We start from the raw sequence: 20,337 nt of genomic DNA, 5'->3' as shown, positions 1-20,337 counted from the left end.
TTTTTTGAGACAGAGTTTTGCTCTTGTTTACCAGGCTGGAGTGCAATGGTGCAATCTCGGCTCACTGCAACCTCTGCCTCCCAGGTTCAAGCGATTCTCCTGCCTTAGCCTTCCGAGTATCTGGGATTACAGGCATGCACCACCACACCTGGCTAATTTTCTATTTTTAGTAGAGATAGGGGTTCTCCATGTTGATCAGGCTGGTCTCAAACTCCTAACCTCAGGTGATCTGCCTGCCTTGGCCTCCCAAAGTGCTGGGGTTACAGGCGTGAGCCACCGTGCCCAGCCCTAGCTTCTGTCTTTAACCAGTCCTAAACACCTAAAGAGTGCTTATTAATTGCATTTTATTTCATAGGATTTTTCTAGTTTGAATTTTTCAACAAGGCAAGAGGAGGGACGTCAAGGTCCCTGGAGATGCGAAAGCTACAGCATTCCATTGTGCAGTGTTTTGCATCAGGGTGCACCTACAGATAGAACAATGGGATTCGAGTCACCACAAAAACAGTACCTTCCACAGAAGTTCCTATTTTGAGGGTGGATTTCAGTTCACAATTAGACACCAACTCTAAGAAAGTAGTTTTTGTGGTGTGTGTTTTCTCTTTTGTTAATTTGTTTGTTGGTACATTTGACTATCCTTTATTTGGAGAGATGGTAGCCAGACCTATGCAAGGCTGAAATTCTCACTTGCTAGTTAGATAAACATCGGTTCTTGTCACCCCAATCATCTAGATGGTGTGACAGATTTTGTCAGGGACAGGCCTCATTGGAGTTCAGCTTTCAACAAAGCGGAGGGGATTGGCTGTGTCAAGGATATTTTAATTGGCTGTCTACATTGTGTGAACTCATTAGATAATTGCCAACCTTCTTCATTTTCTGTTGGGTAGACCTGGCTACAGAAGACAGCGTTTGGAAAGGAGATTAGTAAGAGGAGAGGCCGCTGAGCTGGAGAGCTCCTGGCAAAGGGGGACAAACCTGCAGGGAGGGTTGGGATGGAAAACAAAAGGCCCTGAGCTGGGGAGAAACGTCAGGAGAGTCAGGAGAGAGCGAGAACAGGAGGGACTCCGGCTAGGGGTGGGATTGGAAACTTCCTCAAAAATCAAGGTTCAAAAAAGACAATGAGGAAGTACAAATAGATGCATCAGGTCGGGCTGGACCAGAGAAGCTGTGGCAGATGCAGGTGGTCACAGATGCCAGGGAAGAGGCCGGAGGGGCCTCCCTTAGGAGGTAGCTCCATCCTAGAGAGTTGTTTGTTCCAAGAGCTCCAGAGAAAATGAAGAGGGGGAGGGGTGGAGAGTGCTCATCCCCAGAGGGAGGGAGGCAAGCTTGGTGATTTCCAGCCCTGCAAGGGTGAGCCCGGCCTATCAGTGTCGAAGGAGGGCTCAGAGGAAGCAGAGGGAGGTGTCTCATCACCACTGCACCAGGGGGTGGTGACTGGGGAAGCAGGGCTGGCCCAGGGGGATAAGGTCATCCTAGCAGGAGGGCGCTGGCCCAGTGGCAAATGGGCCAAGGTTCCAAATAGGACTTATTACAAGAAAAACAAAAACAAATTCAACATTATCAGTGGCGAGTTCCTCATCTTTATCTGTTGAAAGTTTTCCAAAAAAAAAAAAATCTGAAATCCAACCCACCTTAAGTTCACCTTATTAAAAAGTCACCCAAGGTAAAATAGCACACACACACACAAAGAGAAATAAATAAAAGGCGAGGGGGACCCAAAATATCGATTAATAAGGAAATCATTAAATAAATCATCACATCTTGGTGGATAAGAACTGTAATTGCAACTTCAGGAGGTCAAGGTTGGAGAATAGCTGGAGGCTAAGGGTTTGAGACCAGCCTGGGCAAAGCAACAAGGCCCCATCTCTACCAAAAACATAAAATTTGGTACCACGGTGGTGCATGCCTGTAGTCCCAGCCACTTAGGAGGCTGAGGCAGGAGGATTTCTTGAGCCTGGGAGGTCGAGGCTGCAGTGAGCCATGATCACACCACTGCACTCCAGCTTGGACAACAGAGCAAGACCCTGACTCTAAAAACATAAACAAACAAATAAATAAATTATGACATCCAGACTAAGTAAAACCATGAAGCAGTTAAAAACAAAGAGAGAGGCCAGGCACGGTGGTCCACGCCTGTAACCCAACACTTTGGGAGGCAGAGGCGGGCGGATCACCTGAGATTGGCGGACCAGCCTGATCAACGCGGAGAAACCCCATCTCTACTAAAACTACAAAATTAGCCAGGCATGGTGGCGCATGCCTGTAATCCCAGTTGCTCTGGAGGCTAAGGCAGGAGAATAGCTTGAATGTGAGAGGCAGAGGTTGCAGTAAGCTGAGATCATGCCATTGCACTCCAGCTTGGGCAACAAGAGCAAAACTCCATATCGAAAATAAATAAATTAATAAAAATAATAAAAAATAATAAACATAAAATAAAATAAAAACAAAGAGAGACGCACATATATAAGATAAATTATTCGGTTAAAAGGAATTCTAGGCCGCACACAATGGCTCGTGCCTGTAATCCCAGCACTTTGGGAGGCTGAGGCGAGTGGATCACGAGGTCAGGAGTTCAAGACCAGCCTGGCCAAGATGGTGAAATCCCGTCTCTACAAAAAATACAAAAATTAGCCGGACATGGTGGAGGGCGCCTGTAATCCCAGCTACTCGGGAGGCTGAGGCAGAGAATTGCTTGAACCCGGGAGGCAGAGGCTGCAATGAGCCAAGATCACGCCACTGCACTGGCAACAGAGCAAGACTCTGTCTCAAAAAAAAGAAAAAAAAGAAGAAGAAGTTCTAGAAGAAATGTATGATTCCCCTTGACATGCACGCGTGTCTGAGTTCAGCAGGGGACGCACATATGCAACCGTCCACAGAGGTAATGGGGGGGAGGGGCAGGGATTGAGGCAGCAGAATTAGGAGTCAAACTCCAAATTTGCCAGATCATCTACAAGGAGAGAATGACAGAGCCTGGATGTGCTTGTGGGAACCCCTGCGGAGTCCAGGCAATGTCTGGGCAGGTGTCCTCTCCCAGAAGCCTCTTTTTTTCTTGGAGAGGGTAGAAGCTGGAAATAACACGTTGTAATCGGTAGCAACAATGCAGGGGCTGGCAGCACTGTGGATACCCAGTCTCCTCTTCTCTGGATGGCCACGTCGTCCAGGGAGAAATGAAGGGCTGTGGGTCAGGCCACAGGTAAGTCATGAGAAAGACCAGAAATAAGAACTGTGAGTCAGCACCTGCCTGACTTCTTCAGAAGCATAGTGGCTCCTGTCATCTTAGCGCCTTTGCTCTGATTGCCGCCAGAAGACAGTCCAGTCCTAGTTAAATTCTCTTCCTCTCAGCTTCAATGTCATTTCCTCCTGACCCCTCCAATCTCATTTACTTTGCTCCCGCTGTGGCGCATGCTCATGGAAGCCGGACCGTCTCCTCCTGGTGCACCGTCTGTCGTGCTGTCTGTGTGGGTTTGCAGCCCCTCCCCAGACTGTGACTGCAAGCACCACAGGTCCAAGCAGGGACCTGCACTGGCCAGTTTGTTCACGGGTGGCATCCCCAGCCCCGCCACGGAGCGGTTGCTCAACAGATATGACCAGAGCTGGTAACTGCTGAAGCGAGTGCAGTCTCCACGGCAATCCCCTTGTCTCAGACCTGGCATTTGGAACTTGGTGTTAAGTGGGTGCAGCTGCCAGGAAGGCACTGGAACAAAACCCTGCCCTGTGTTTCCTAAGCAGATCAGCAGGTGAATGCGTGAACCCGCAGCCCAGCCCCAGCACAACTTTACTTGTCTGATGAGATAAACACCCGCCCACTCCCAAGACTCCAGGCGCTATCCTGCAAGACTGGGTGGGTAGAAGTGGCACGGGGTTGGAGGGGGTCCAGAGGGGAGGGAGAGGCACAAGTGACTGTATCCGTCACCACACTGCCTCACAGGGCTCCGCAGCCGGAGAACACATGAGCGACACAAGGGGTACTGCCAAGGAGGGTGAATGTCACCTCTCTGCCCCACCCACGCAGCATGGGAGTGACACTCTGAAAACCCCTCTCAGGCCAATAGGCATTTTCAGCTTTCCCCAGTTACCCTGGAGGAGGGTTCACCAAACTGGCCTGGGTGTGTGATCCCTCCCACCCACTAAATAAGGGGAAACAATGGCAGGGAGCAGATGTTTGCCCCCAAGCTCCTCAGAGTGGAGGCGGCTTCTCCCTCTTCTGCCCCTGTGTGGGAGTCGACTGAGAAAGATGAAGCCTCCCAGTGGGTGGAAAGGAGGGTGTAGAGTGAATGGGGAGGGGAGATGCTCTAAAAGCATGCCCCAGACGGTGTTGAGAGGAAAAGCCTTGGGTTAGAGCTCACTGTCCTGGCTCCGTTTCAGTGGCTGTCCCCCCACCTTCACCCTTCCCAATTATACATCACAGCATCTTCGTCTGTAGAATTCTGGGGGTGGGAGGTGTGACCCTGAAGTCCCCACATCTTCCTCGGTGCACAGCCCCCCAGCACTCACCTCCCCAGAACCCCCACCTGCACCTGCACTGCCTGGCCTTCCTTCCTTAGCAAGACAGAGTTCTGACAGCCCCAGGGCTCAGGAAGAGCCGCCTGTGAAGCCCACAGCGGCCTTTCTGAAGCTTTACCCAAGTTCTGCTCCCTGGAGCCACACGGAAGGAAGTTCTGCCTGACAGCCTTTCCAGCACCCTGGGAAGCTGCTGATTTATTTTCTTTACCCCTGACTTCACTTATCTTGGATCCCAAGCAGAGACTGACAAAGCCAGAGACCTTGATGGTTTAGGATTCCAAGGTTTCTTATGCTTCCGGCTGCTCAGCCAGGGGCTTTCTTGATTTTATGTTTTTCAAATGAGAAGCATCTTACTGGCTAAGGAAGTCTAAGAGTGTCACGACTCACGGACTTTGGAAACCAATGGTCAGTAGTTTGGGATTCTTTGGGTGGATCAAGAGATTTTCTTGTGGACCTAGGAGCATCTCGATGTGGGGAGGGCCTGAGTAGACGGACTAGTGCCCTCTTCTGGATGGAATTGGAGGTTCCCCTGACGCCCCAATCCTTCCACCCCTGCCCTGGGGCTTTTTTGTTTGTTTGTTTGGTGGAATGGGAGGGCACTTCTCAAAGTCACATAGAAAATTTAAAATCGCAGCACTATCGGATATCCAAGTGCTAAGAATCACCTTTGTCTTGCTGCAGGTGAGGGAAATGAGGTCTTCTCAAGAAACTTGCATTTTCTGAGAAAATGTGGACACAATGGAAAAGCCCAGCACAAAACCACACACCTGAGGAGGCTGAACCAAATCGCTCCAGGACTTAAAGCACAGAGGGCACGTATTCCGCAGGTGAGAGAGCCTCTGCAGAGGCTGACAAGTCCTTCTTGGATGACACTGTGACTCTAAGCCCTCACAATCCCCTCTCCAGGGCGATGATCCACCCAGCGCTGTGGCTGCTGAGATTCTAGTCGCCCTACTCGCTCTAGGCTGGTGTGATTCTTTTGTATGTTTGTTTGTTTGTTTGTTTGTTTGAGATAAGTCTCACTCTGACGCTCTGACACCCAGGCTGGAGTGCAATGGTTTGATCTCAGCTCACTGCAGCCTCTGCCTTCCGGGTCCAAGCGATTCTTGTGCCTCAGGCTCCTGAGTAGCTGGGACTATGGGCGCCCAACAATACAACCGGCTAATTTTTGAATCTGTAGTAGAGCTGGGGTTTCACCATATTGGCTAGGCTGGTTTCAAACTCCTGACCTCAAGTGATGTGCCTGCCTTGGCCTCCACAGGTGTGAGCCACTGGGCTTGGCCTAGACTGGTATCATCCTGACATTTCCAGGCCATGAAGCAGTCCCAGATTCAGCAGCCCTGGGCGTCTGCCATCGCCCTGTTGTATGATCTGCTCTGCCACTCACGAGGCATGACCCACCTTCCTACCCTCTCTGAGCCTCAGTTTACTCATTTAAATCTCAAAGCCTCCACAGATAATTGGGAAATGAAAGGAAAATCATGTAAGTATGAATACCTTCAACAGACAGCGGGATCTCATTAATACCAGTTTCCCCTTTCTATACCTCCCAGCAAAGAAAAGTTGATAACTGCAGGCCTCTGAACTAGTGCCCCACATCGGAGATACCGGCCACTTCTTACTGAACATTTGCCTGTGTCTACTATAAGGATATAAGATCATCTCAACCTCCCAAAAGCCGATATTACCACCCCATTTTGCAGCTAAAGAAACTGAGGTGCAGAAAAATGAAATAGCGTATTCAAGGTCACAGAATGACCTGGGGCAGAGCTAGAGTCTAGACTCCCATCTGTCTGATATAAACCCCATTCTATAAACCCTCCAACATTGCTACTCCCCCTCCAACGCCACCGTAGCAGAAAGCTCCAAAACTGGGCGAGGTGCATACAGCTCTACAGCAGGCAACCCTATTCCTGTGTTCCACCTAGTGAAGGACCAGGAGGTTGTGCATGACCAAGGTGGTTCGGGGTGAAGGTCAGGGGCTGGCTGAAAATGGAAGGCATCTCAGGCTGGGTCTTTGACTGTGATTATGTCAGGGTCGGGGCTGAAATATGGTGAGTGGTAACTGAGGTTGCAACCTCTTCCCGAGGAAAGAGTGGGGGTGGGGTGGTGAAACTGGTTAATTGAGATGGGAGGGTTGGGGTGGGGGCAGGCAGAGCCTTCCAGGCCTTCAGATCCGGTGCTGTTACCGTAAACAAGTGCAACCCTCAGTTCCCTGGAGGGCCTGGGGAGCAAATGCGTGCATCCCTGCTTCGTTCCCAGCAGCTGTTCACTGGAGGACGCAGCCTGCCATCCCCAGCCGTCCTCCTCCACGGCCTTCCCCAGCCCCCAGATCAAGCCTCAGGAAGTGGCGCTGCTGAGAATCTCTCCTCCAGCCCTGCCTCCTGCCGAGAGTGTCCTCAGCGTCAGCATTTCCTGGCCTAATTAAGCTGGGTAATGAGTAGCTAAGAGGAGGGGATAAAAGCCCTAGGCGGCTTAGAGCTGGGACAGTTTATGACAGGGGCGTCTGCAGCTGGTGACATTCCTAGGAAAGTTATTTCTCATAACCCTGGGAAGTTGCATGCTGTTTCCTTAGCACGAGAGTAAGCCCCAAAGGTGAGCACAGGGAACATTGCGTCTTAAGGGGACCTGACTGGAAGGTCCTAAAGGTGACAGGTTGGGGGTGCCGTGCGTCTGTAGGACTGATCAGAGCTCCAGAGCAGCTACAGGCCACCTGGGCTAATGCCCTTATCTTAGACTGAGGCCGGGGCGTCCGTGGTGGCCACGTGACTCCCAGGGCTTGGGTTTTGTGTTTCTTCTGAATGATAGAACTCTGCACAGCATGCAGTTTCTAAGACCATATCCTCTCAGGGAAGGAAATCTGAGCTAGAGGCTCTGATCCTGACTCCTCCCCGGCCCACTTTTAAGGGTGTGAAAATTGTGTTTTGGAAAATATCAGGCACCCCAGCAGCCAGGATTGGGTAGAAGAGCTCTCAGATTGGGGCTCTGGGGGAAAGGGGAAGGTGGGCACCAGGTGCTCTGGACACCAGGGCCCGCCCTTCCGGAGACACTCAGGAGCCCAGTGTTGATTATCGCCACTCCCACTCTGCAGCCACAGCCTCGGCCCCCAAATTCTCCTTCTTTTGCACTCAGTTTTGTTTGTTTGTTTTTTGCGTCAGTTTTGTTTGCTTTGTTTTCTTCGGTCACCTTGCACTCTTTCCTTAGTTGGCCAGGGAACTTCGTGCTGTATGGGGTGGAGCAAGGCAAGGTCTGGGCTCTGGAGCTCGGCCCATCCCCAAGTCTCTGGGTGAACTGGGGAGACCAGGTGACCTCTCAGCTGTGGTTTTCCCATTTGTAGAGGGAAGGCATTGGTGGTGTCTAGTGTCCAGTATGTTGTGAAGCGCAACCTCCACTTGGCCTGTGAGTGGCGATCGAGGCTGAAATTGGGCCATGTTTCCCAGACCTTTCAAATTAGGTTAGCCAGTTTCACCCGGGAACATTTTTGCCCCAGTTATCCCGTAAAGCAGAGTCGTAGCTAGTGAGTATGTATTTTATTATTATTATTACTCTTATTATTAGAAACAGGGCCTCATTCTGTCATCCAGGCTGGAATGCCATGGTGTGAACATGGTTCGACCTCCCCGGCCCAAGCAATCCTCCCACCTCAGCCTCCCAAGTGGCTGGGACCAGACACGTCACCACAAAAATATTTTTGAAATGTTTTGTAGAGACTGGGTTTTGCCATGTTGCCCTGGCTGGTCTCAAACTCCCGGGCCCAAGAGATCCTCCTACCTCAGCTTCCCAGAGTGCTGGGATTACAAGCGTCAGCCACTTCGCCTGGCTGAATGCATATTTTTGATGATGGAAGGGCTCATTCTCCTGCACCCCTGCAATCAATATTTGTTCTTTTCCAATTTTCTAAACAAGACCTGTCTGGTGCAATGTCCTCTGAGCCCCGCTTCCTCCATGGCCGGAGCCCAGAGGGGCAGGGAATGTGGGGATTCTGTCTTTCTTTCTGATCGCCACCCTTCACCCTCTGCCTCTGCTGTTCCCACAGTCCCATCTATTCCCCTGGCCTCCTGCTTCTGTCTCTCTCAACGTAGAGTGAGTAGTCAGATCACAAATAACCTGGTGTTTCCGTTTTTCCCTCTGGCGGTGGTTGCCCCTGGAGTGGAAGGAGACCTGGTGGCCAGATGCCTGACGTGGCCAGGACAGCTGGTGCTCTCCGCATGCCTGGGGAAGGTCCCTGGGGATCGGATTTGAGGGGCTCACACCAAGAAGAGGGGTGAGCAGGCCTGGCAGCTCACCCCTGTGACCCTGCCCACCTCTGGCTGGGCCACCTGACACGATCCCCCAGCCCCAGACGGCAGCAGCTGGGCAGGCCAGGGGAGCCAAATGGCTCTGCATGTGTAATCCCAGCTAAAAAGAGAAAGGGGAAAGATCTTGTAATTTCTCAGGACACAGACAACTGAAACCTGATACTCTTGCCAAGGGAGTCCTTTCACTGAGAGAGAGAAAGAGAGAGAGAGAGAGAGAGAGAGAGAAGGAGGGAGGGAGGGCAGTGTGTGAGAGGCCATTCTGGAAGGTTCTGGGGCCAGCAGGAAGTCCTGAGCACAGCTCTCCTATGAGTACCCCATGTGTCATCTCCCCTAGTCTTTGTCCTGAGCTGACTGTTGGTAGGAGCCAGGAGACATGGCTGGTCTGCCCAGTGGACACAGCAGTGGTCGTGGAGGCCGGGCCACCATCCATCTCTGTTCATTAGGAGCTGCTGTCCCTCCCTCCCCTGCCCTTTGTGTCAGGGAGCCAGATTATGCTGTTGAGAAAAATGTGCTCAAAGACCTTCAACTTGGGCCAGTAAGAGGCTGTTCTTTCTTCCTCTCTCTCAGCACTCTATAAAACCAAATGCATGGCTGGGCGTGGTGGCTCACGCCTGTAATCCCAGCACTTTGGGAGGCCGAGGTGGGTGGATCACGAGGTCAGGATATCGAGACCATCCTGGCTAACACGGTGAAACCCTGTCTCTACTAAAAATACAAAAAATTAGCTGGGCGTGGTGGTGGGCGCCTGTAGTCCCAGCTACTGGAGAGGCTGAGGCAGGAGAATGGCGTGAACCTGGGAGGCGGAGCTTGCAGTGAGCCGAGATCGCATCACTGCACTCCAGCCTGGGCGACAGAGCGAGCCTCTGTCTCAAAAAAATAAAAATAAAAACAAATAAAAAAATAAAAAATAAAACCAAATGCATGATCAGAGTGGAAGGTAGACCAGCCTGACTTGAATGGGTTAGGGTCGTTCGTCTTTGTTCAGCTATAAGGAATTGCAGCTATAAGGAATTATTAGGCTAAAGCCACAGAAATTTGGGGAGGCCACTTTGTGACCAGCTCTGTGCTGGGTGCAGCTCTGTGCTGGTGCAGCTCGAACACAGGCATGTATGACAAAGTGTCTGTCCTTGAGGTGTAGTTTGCTACCCGGCTGGAGCAACAAGACTTTCAGCCGCAAGGATTAGTGAACGATACACGAAGAAGTCCAATCAAGAACCTGAATGTGGGGTACAGCCAGCCAGCGGTTCCGGGGTCCATCCTGGCGTGCTGCGTGGAGAGAGTTTCTTTGAGGTGAAATGTTCTCTGCCGTCATTCTGTGTCACGCGCTGTTGATTGCAATCCTGTGGTGTGCCAGGCGCTGACCGGGCACCAGGGGTGCCGCCAGGAACAAGACAGTCTTCTCCCGCCCTGGCATAGCACACTCTAAAGGCTCTGACTTCACTCTTATTGTACATGTTTGTATTTTATAATTCATTTATTTATTTACACACCGTGTGTGTTCAGTATGTTCAGAAAGATTCAAGTCCGTTTACAATGAATGCCACAAGTGCCAGAAACCCCAAAACCAGATTAAAGGTTGAGGTCCAGGGTCTAGGGAAAGCTGGGGCTAAAGAATAATTCCATCAGAAAAGCTGGATTCAAGGAAGTGCTGCAACATTTGAACCTAAAACTTGGTTCCGAGCTGCCCGGTGGTTAGGTCAAAAAGGGAAATAGTGTGTCTAACAAAAAAGAAACATTTCTTGTGTATGTCCCTTCTTTCTGACACCAACCTTCAGGCTCATTTCTCACCATCATCCCATGCACACTCCACCTTGCTTGACTGCATTCAGTTCTGCAGAATCACTGAGGGCCGGGTTCATTGGCACCTGAGCTTCTCCCACCTCCCCACTGCTCTGTCTGCTTAACTCCGGGGAACACCACTGGCCCTGCTTCAACCGGCACTGCGGTCACTACTTCACATGCCTGCCCGACCCCGCAGTCAGGGCCTGCTGCGCTCCCCGTGTCAATGCCTCTCCTACCTGGCTCTGTCACGGCCCTCTCAGGGTACTGTCGTTGCTCCCTGCTTCTTTCCCTACCTGCTGGTGAGTTGCTCCCTACCAGGAGTCCTGTCCCTCATCTCCACTATCCCAGGGCCTAGCACAGTGCCTGCTGCACTGTAGCCAATAAATATTTGCCACTAACAATTATTTTGCACTTAATGATGTGCCAAGCACCATGGTAATTATCTTACAAATATTGTCTTTTCTTTTTTCCTTGTGGCAGGGTCTCACTCTATTGCTCAGGCCAGAGCTCACTGCAACCTCTTCCTCCCAGCTTCAAGCAACTCTCCTGCCTCAGCCTCCCAAGTAGCTGGGATTACATGTGTGTACCACCATGCCCGGTTACTTTTTGTATTTTTGGTAGAGACTGAGTTTCACTGCGTTGGCTAGGCTGGTCTGAAACTCCTGACCTCAAGTGATCTGCCTGCCTTGGCCTTCCAAAGTGCTGGGATTACAGGTGTGAACCATTGCACCCAGCCCATTTTACTCTTTTTTTTTTTTCCAGATGGGGTCTCGCTCTGTCGCCCAGGCTGGAGTGCAGTGGTGCGATCTCAGCTCACTGCAAGCTCCGCCTCCCGGGGTTCACGCCATTTCTGCCTCAGCTCCCGAGGGCTGGGACTACAGGCGCCTGCCACCACGCCTGGCTATTTTTTTTTTTTTTTTTTATTGAGCGGAGTCTCGCTCTGTCGCCCAGGCTGGGTGCAGTGCCAGATCCTCAGCTCACGAAGCTCCGCCTCCCGGGTTCATGCCATTCTCCTTGCTCAGCCTCCCGAGTAGCTGGATACAGGCGCCGCCACCTCACCCGGCTAGTTTTTTATATTTTTAGTAGAGACGGGTTCACCATGTTAGCCAGGATGTCTCCATCTCCTGACCTCGTGATCCGCCTGCCTCGGCCTCACAAAGTGCTGGGATTACAGGCGTGAACCACCGTGCCTGGCCAACTCTTTTTTTTTTCCCCCCCGAGATGGAGTCTTGCTCTGTCGCCCAGGCTGGAGTGCAGTGGTGCAATCTTGGCTCACTGAAACCTCCGCCTCCTGGGTTCAAGTAGTTCTTTGAGTAGCTGGGATTACAGGCGTGCACCACCACGCCCAGCTAATTTTTATATTTTTAGTAGAGATGGGGATTTCACCATGTTGGCCAGGCTGGTCTCGAACTCCTGACCTCATGATCCACCCGCCTCGGCCTCCCAAAGTGCTGGGATTACAGGCGTGAACTATCGTGCCTGGCCCATATATTATCTCATTTAACTCTTAAAAGAACCCTGTGACATAGTTATTATTATGCCCATTTTACAAGTAAAGAAACTGAGATTAAAAGAGCCAAATAACCCAAGGACTCAGAGTGGTGGACCCAGCCTCAAACTCAGATCTTCCTGACTTTGAAGCCTTTGGGAAGGATGAGACGTTTGCATGTACGGCCTTTTATTGGAATTATTGTTATCTGTTGCTAGATTATGAGCCCTCAAAGGAAAGGGGGAAAGACCGCTCCACACGCACAGCAGACAGCACAATGCTTTGCACACAGCAGGAACTCCTGAAGCATTTCTCAGCAATAAGAGTTTTTTTCTTTTCTTTTTTTTTTTGAGACGGAGTCTCTCTGTCGCCCAGGCTGGAGTGCAGTGGCCGGATCTCAGCTCACTCCAAGCTCCGCCTCCCGGGTTTACGCCATTCTCCTGCCTCGGCCTCCCAAGTAGGTGGGACTACAGGCACCCGCCACCACGCCCGGCTAATTTTTTTTTTTTTTTGTATTTTAGTAGAGACGGGGTTTCACCGTGTTAGCCAAGATGATCTCAATCTCCTGACCTCGTGATCCGCCCTCCTCAGCCTCCCAAAGTGCTGGGATTACAAGTGTGAGCCACCGTGCCTGGAAGAGTTCTTTTCTTTTTTGATGAAGTCTTGCTCTTGTCGCCCAGGTTAGAGTGTAGTGGTGCAATTTTGGCTCACTGCAACCTCTGTCTCCTGGGTTCAGGCAATTCTCTTGCCTCAGCCTCCTGAGTAGCTGGGATTACAGGCATGCGCCACCATGCCCAGCTAATTTGGATATTTTTAGTAGAGATGGGGTTTCACCATGTTGGCCAGGCTGGTGTCAAACTCCTGACCTCAGGTGATCCACCCGCCTCAGTCTCCCAAAATGCTGGGATGACAGGCCTGAGCCACTGCTCCGGGTCAAGAGTTCTTTTTTTTTTTTTTTTTGAGACGGAGTCTTGCTCTGTTGCCCAGGCTGGAGTGCAGTGGCCGGATCTCAGCTCACTGCAAGCTCCGCCTCCCGGGTTTACGCCATTCTCCTGCCTCAGCGTCCCAAGTAGCTGGGACTACAGGCACCTGCCACCACGCCCAGCTAGTTTTTGTATTTTTTTTTTTTTAGTAGAGATGGAGTTTCACCATGTTAGCCAGGATGGTCTAGATCTCCTGACTTCGTGATCCGCCCATCTTGGCCTCCCAAAGTGCTGGGATTACAGGCTTGAGCCACCGCGCCCGGCCCCAAGAGTTCTTAACAAAGATGTGGAGAATTCTACCGCTGGCTTGCAGACCGAAACTTACAAGGCCCTCACCACCACCCAGCTGGCTTAATCACACTGTGGTATTCACAGGCCTTAGAACTTACAGCTGAAAAGGACCTTAGAACTCAGAGACTCCAACCCTAACGTTTCACAGCCTGAGAAACAGTTGCGGAGAGATCAAATGGCTCAGCTAAGGTCATACAGCTCATTAGCAACAGCAAGGGCAGGGACACATGTGACTCCCACTACCTAGAATTGCTTTCCAATTTGATGAAAAAATTTACCTGGATTCAGCAAACAAGGTGACAAAAGGCCAGAGTGGGGAAGCCCACCAAGGCAGCACCCTCGGGGGAGTCACTAGTGGGCAGTGGCCTTGCTCTCCAGCCAGCCTGCTCTACTACTGGTGCTTCTCCCTCGCCCCTTCCCCAGCCACCGTATTTCTTCCCGTAGCCACTCATCACCTCCTGCGTGACCAGGTCTTCCTTCTCAGGCATCTCTTGTTTGTAAGAAAGGTATTGGTGAATATCAGTCTTCCAACCTTCAATGACTCCCTGCTGTGGACACAGCCTTGGCTCAGACTCCTAAAGGAGGTGGGGCTCCTAGCTCTATAGCGGGAGCTCACAGGGTGATTCTGTGCCCCTCCACCGGGACATTCTGATTGTCGTAACTGGGGGAGGCAGACAACTTGCTACTTCATCTGGAGAGTAGAGACTGGGGATTCTGCTAAACATCCTACAGTGCACAGGATAGCCTCCAAATCAAAGAAATATCTGGCACAAATGTCAGCGATGCTGAGGATGAGAAACCCTGCTGGACAAGTGGGAAGAAGAGCTCTGCCCACTGTTTCCTCCTGGCAGAAAAGTTCCCACTGGGCTCCTCTCTACCCTGCCCAGTGGGTCTGCAGGTACCTCTTCAGAGCCATTGGGTTTTTGGTCTCGTTTTCTCCTGCCACTTCCACCAGCCATTTGTGTTTCCATTTCATCTCCAACAAAATACCAAAACAAGGGCAATGATTTTATTGAGCACCAAATGGGTTCCCGGCAGAATGCTCGGTGTTTTCGGTGTTTTATGTATCTTACATTAGCTTTTGCCTTGTCACTTAATTTCACCTGAAAAACAAGAGTAGTTTGTTAACATTGTTAACATTTTGCCAATGAGAAGACTGGTCCCTGGAGGACAAGTAACTTGTTCAAGGTCACTCAGCCATTAACTGTTTCAAACCCAGCTGTGAGCTATCCAGGCCAGTGCTCCTGCTACTTTCCACACAAAACAGCGGCGGGCTGTGCAGACAGATATGAGACAGTCAGCAAATTAAAGGTGTGTTTGTTTTTCTCAGACACCAAATCCATCTCCTGCCTTGTCCACAAGCAGGAAAGATAGAGTTCTGGGGAAACGTGGTCTGGGCGTGGTGGCTCACAACTGTAATCTCAGCACTTTGGGAGGCCAGGGCAGGAGGATCGCTTGAGGCCAGGAGTTTGAGACCAGCTTGGGCAACATAGGGAGACCCCCGTCTCTACAAAACACTTAAAAATTAGCTGGGTGTGGTGGTGTGCACCTATAGACTCAGGAGGCTGAAGCGGGAGGATTCCTTGAGCCCAGGAGTTCAAGGCTGCAGTGAGGCAAGGTCACACAACTGCACTCCAGCCTGGGAGACAGAGCGAGACTGTTTTTCTTTCTTTCTTTTTTTTTTTTTTTTTGTTTGTTTGTTTGTTTGAAATGGAGTCCCTCTCTGTCTGATGGCCAGGCTGGAGTGCAGTGGTGTGATCTTGGCTCACTGCAGCCTCCGCCTCCTGGGTTCAAGTGATCCTCCTGCTCCGCCTCCCAAAGTGCTGGGATTACAAGCGTGAGTTATCGTGCTCGGCCAAGACTCTGTTTCATTTTTTATTTTATTTTTATTTTTATTTATTTTTTAAGATGGAGTCTCGCTCTGTCACCAGGCTGGAGTGCAGTGGCATGATCTTGGCTCACTGCAACCTCCACCTCCCAGGTTCAAGTGATTCCCTTGCCTCAGCCTCCCAAGTAGCTGGGACTACAGGTGCACACTACCATGCCTGGCTAATTTTTTGTATTTTAGTAGAGACAGGATTTCACTATGTTGGCCAGGCTGGTCTTGAACTCCTGACCTCATGATCCACCCACCTCGGCCTCCCAGAGTACTGGGATTATAGGTGTGAGCCACTGTGCCCAACCAACTCTGTTTCAGAAAAGGAAAGGAAAGGGAAAGAGAAGGGAAAGGGAAGGAAAGGGCCAGGCATGCGCGGTGGTCTCACACCTGTAATCCCAGCACTTTGGGAGGCCGAGGCAGGCGGATCACTTGAGGTCAGCAGTTCAAGACCAGCCTGGCCAACATGGTGAAACCCCGTCTCTACTAAAAATACAAAAATTAACTGGGTGTGGTGGTGGGTGCCTGTAATCCCAGCTACTCGGGAAGCTGAGGCTGGGGAATCACTTGAACCGGGAGGCGGAGGTTGCAGTGAGCTGAGATCGTAACATTGCACTCCAGCCTGGGTGACAGAGCTAGACTCTATCTCAAAAAAAAAACGTAAGAAAGGAAGACATATGGAAACTTGGGGGTGAAGACAGGCTGGTCTCCTGCCCCATCCCCTTCCTAAATTGCAGTGTCTTCACTTACATGCCTCAGAACTAAGGTGAGCCCTACTAACCCAGAGCTAAACTCTAAACTGCCAAGAAAACCTCTGGGGGAGCTCCGCCACCCAGCTCCTGGCACACACACCCCTCCCTGAGAGGAGGCACTCTGGGGTTCCCCTCCCCAACAGTTGGGGCCTCCATAGTGCCTTCCATGGACGCTGGGGACTTATTAAACTGTGCTGATGCAGGGCTTCTGACACCAAACCCAGAGTCTGTTGTGACAACCTTAGCGTTGTTAATAAGAGGATACCATGTGCATGGTAACTGTGTACGAGTGTGTGTCCGTGTGTGCACGCACACATGTGCATGCTACTGAAAAGGTGGCCTTCATTCAGGGTTTAAACTGGGCCTTGGCCTCCTGGCCTCTCTGAGCTGCTTCCTGCTGACCTCCATCCCGGAGATGACCGTCCCCTACAGTCGGGAATGGAGCTGCCCGGCCCCCCCCCACCCGCCCCGGCCTCCTCTGCTCAGATTAACCCCTTCCTCCCCGTTTGCCTGTGCCTGGCAGTGGGGCTCTGAGCCAAGGGGCCAGACACTCACTGGCTCCAGGGCTGGCGGATGCCATAAACCCGTTTTCCTTGGGGACTCCAGAGCTCCACATCTTACTTTCAGAAAGCACAAGTGTTTTGTTGGCAATGGCCTCAGGAGGAGGGAGAGCCCAGGGCTCTGTACACATGTTCCTCATTTGCCATTGGTGGGGCAGGGGCTGCTGCAGGGGACTATGCTGGGCTGTGCTGGGGAGGCAGGCACGGGAGGGGGAGAGCAGCTGCAGCTGCTGCCGGAAGTTTGGCTTCAGGGAGGAATGGAGGGAGAGAGTGCAAGAAGAAGGGGTGGGACTTGGGGACAGGGGCGGTGTCACGGGGGAGGAGGGAGCAGGTGGTGACTTGTTTATCTGCTCAGCTGTTTTGTTGCCAGGAGCCTGAGAGAGAGACAGAAGCAGCTGGGAGGAGGAAAAGCAACGCGGCCAGGGGCCCTCCTGGCCCTTCTGCCTTAGCCACAGGTTCTGAAACCAAAGCAAAACCACCAGAGAGTGATTCATGTGGGTATGGCCCTCCCTCCCCCACCCAGAAAGGTTTCTCTTGAGTCCATATGCTAGTTTCTGTCATGCAAACGCCCTGGCAATGCCCTCCTTGCCTTGGCGCAATGGCTCTGATTGGGTAGGCATCTCCCGGGGTTAATACTGGCACAAACTCATGTAAATCTTCCTGGGTCTAAGTCTGGTGTACTCTCATATGTGAATTGGCATGGTCCTGGAGGGCCAGTCAGCTAGCTCCTAGCCTCGAGATCAGCCTGGACCAAACCAAAAAAAAAATCGTCTCTGGTGAAACAGGATAGCAACCGCACCCCCTGCTCTGCGCTCCCCAGGGCCTCGCTTCGCGGTGGCCAGTTTGGATTCTTCTCTCCAAATGCCCAGGACCGTGCAGGTTACTTATTGGTCCCCTTCATGCCCCAGATGCAAATTTAGCATGTCTCATTTGCATGCTAAATTGTTTGGAGGCAAGGCTGGGATGCGGCTTAATTTGCCCTGATGTCTTTTGACCAGGTTAATAAACATCCCCCCAGCCCATCCCAGCACTTGAGAGTCTGGAAGGCAGCTATGCTTTAATGACAGTGCCATTTCAGGAGTTTGCTTGCTGTTCCCCCTTGGCTCTTTGTCTAGCTTATTATTTTCATCTTGTTGTTTGTTTGTTTAAATGAGAACTTTCATAGACAATTCCCTCTCCCGCCTCCCCCAGAGGCCAGTCTGTGTTGCTAGAGAAATTTTTCTGCCTCCCTCTTGGTTTACAAAGCCAGGGCATCTCTGTTGACAAAGGGTCTGCGATCTGGCACTGGGCCTGGCAGTTAGGGACTGTGTAAGAAATGCAGATGCCTTTTGCAGATGCCTGCCCTGCTCCACCTCTAAGCAGCCAAAAAATCCTGCACCACCTCAGGAAGACCCCACATCCTAGCTTGCTGGTCTCTGAGCACTCTGCCCTGCCAACGCTATAGCGCTAGGAAGGCAGGAAAGATGGAAAAGGCTGTGGGGGATTGAGTAAGAGATTCAGGGAATGAGGGACAGTGACACTGTCTGTAGGTGGGTTGGCTTAGCAGAGGGATTGGGAGCGGCTGACTGGAGTGGTGGAAAGAACTGGGGACAGGGAGTCAGGAAGCTGAGCTTTTATTCATCCCAGCTTTGCCACTGACAAGTTAGGTGGTCTTGGGCCAGACTGGACCAAGTCTGGGTCTTCCCGTGTAAAATGCAGGCTCCCATCTCAAAGTCCTTTTCTACTTTACAGATTCTCTTGCTTTTAGAATGCTAATTTCATTGATTATAGCCCATTTCCTTCTCCAGGGACAAGGTAACCCAATAAAATCTCCCCTTAGGTGGGGTGTGTTGGCTCACGCTTTAGCCTGTAATCCCAGCATTTTGGGAGGCTGAGGTGGGTGGATTATCTGAGGTCAGGAGTTTGAGAACAACCTGACCAACAAGGTGAAGCCCCGTGTCTACTAAAAATAGAAAAATTAGCCAGGCGAGGTGGCAGGTGCCTGTAGTCCCAGCTGCTCGGGAGGCTGAGACAGGAGAATTGCTTGAACCCGGGTGGCAGAGGTTGCAATGAGCTGAGATCGTGTCACCACACTCCAGCCTGGGCAACAGAGCGAGACTCTGTATGAAAAAAAAAAAAAAAAAACCTACGCCTTAACGGTGGTTGGTCAGACAGCCAGCCTGAATTGCTGTCTTTTTCCCAAACCCAGATGCCTTGGCTGAGGCACCAGTTAAAACTTTTATCTTAGGAAAGCTCTGGGAGTTGCCTCTTGCAGGTCATGGGTTGCAAAGGGCAGAGGCTCCAGCATACCATCTTCTTGAGCATTTCCTGTTCAGATTTCTATGGGATTAATGGTTCTTCCACCTTCTACCTCCCCGGGGGGCTCCCCTGAGCTCTGCTTTATATAAGGTAAGTGCTCTTGGGCTTCAGGTGGATTCCATTTAAACGTTTCTTTGAGCACTTACTCTGTGACTGACATTGCTGGACCCAAAGGAATACAGAGATAATGGATGACTTAGTCCTTATCCGAATAGAGCCACCTATTGGTGAGGCCAAACTTAATGGAACTCTCCGAAAACAATTCTGTCAAGGCCGGTGCGGTGGCTCGCACCTATAATCCCAGCACTTTGGGAGGTCGAGGCGGGTGGATCATAGGGTCAAGAGATCGAGACCATCCTCGGCAACATGGTGAAACTCCGTCTCTACTAAAAATACAAAAATTAGCCGGGCGTGGTGGTGCACGCCAGTAGTCCCAGCTACTCGGGAGGCTGAGGCAGGTGAATCACTTGAACCCAGGAGACAGAGGTTGCAGTGAACTGAGATGGTGCCACTGGCACTCCAACCTGGCTACAGTGCGAGACTCAATAAAAAAAAAAAAAAAAAAAAAAATTTCTGTAAAACATCTCCCATTTCTCCCTTCAACCTAAAGAACATGGGAAAATGGACCAAGTGGACTGATAAATGGATTTCAAAGGTGATAGTGGAATTTATTTGTTATATTTGAGAAAGTTAGCCTTAAGAAATTAGAAATTAGCCCTTTTGCTGGTGGCGGCGAGAAGCGGAGAGGACGCCATGAAGGCTCTGGCACACTATTGAAGAGTACACAAGGTGGTGGGTCGCTGCCTGCCCACCCCCAAAATGCCACACACCGCCCCTCTACCGCATGCGAATCTTTGCGCCTAATCATGTCGTCGCCAAGTCCCGCTTCTGGTACTTCGTATCTCAGTTAAAGAAGATGAAGAAGTCTTCAGGGGAGATTGTCTACTGTGGCAGGTGGTTTGAGAAGTCCCCCCCACTGCGGGTGAAGAACTTCGGAATCGGCTGCGCTATGATCCCCGGAGCGGCAACCCAACAACATGGTACCGGGAATACCGGGACCTGACCACTGCGGGCGCTGTCCACCCAGTGGCTAACCGAGACATGGGCGCCCGGCACCGCGCCGGGCCCACTCCATTCAAAATCATGAAGGTGGAGGGATAGCAGCCAGCAAGTGCCGTCGGCCGCGGCGTCAGCAGTTCCAACTGACTCCAAGATCAAGTCCCGCTGCCCCACCGGTCCCTGCGGCTGTCAGCACCAAGCCACGCTTCACCACCAGAGGCCCAACACCTTCTTTTAGGTGCAGGCCTTCGCCTGGGGTGCCCCAAAAAACTCAGAATTACCTGGTAAAAAAAAAGAAATTAGAAATTATTCTGGTAGGAAAAATTGTACTTACAAAGGCTTTGCAACTATAGTTGCAATAATAAGAAAAATACCGCTATTCTTTCTTGAGTGCCTGCTATATATGTATCATCATTTTGGCAGTGTTTTACATGCATATAATCCTATGG

The 20,337-nt window shown here is 51.2% G+C and overlaps 1 pseudogene; it reads left to right on the top strand.

Moving 5' to 3' along the window:
- The first annotated feature begins 17,129 nt into the window (after positions 1-17,129).
- On the top strand, positions 17,130-20,126 carry LOC108535743 (60S ribosomal protein L18a pseudogene; annotated as a pseudogene).
- The last annotated feature ends 211 nt before the right edge of the window (positions 20,127-20,337 follow it).

Source organism: Rhinopithecus bieti, unplaced genomic scaffold (genome assembly GCF_001698545.2).
Source record: "Rhinopithecus bieti isolate Rb0 unplaced genomic scaffold, ASM169854v2 scaffold_1368, whole genome shotgun sequence".
Classification (NCBI taxonomy): domain Eukaryota; kingdom Metazoa; phylum Chordata; class Mammalia; order Primates; family Cercopithecidae; genus Rhinopithecus; species Rhinopithecus bieti.
The sequence above is the reverse complement of the archived record's forward strand: the minus strand, read 5'-3'. Positions and strand labels throughout refer to the sequence as shown.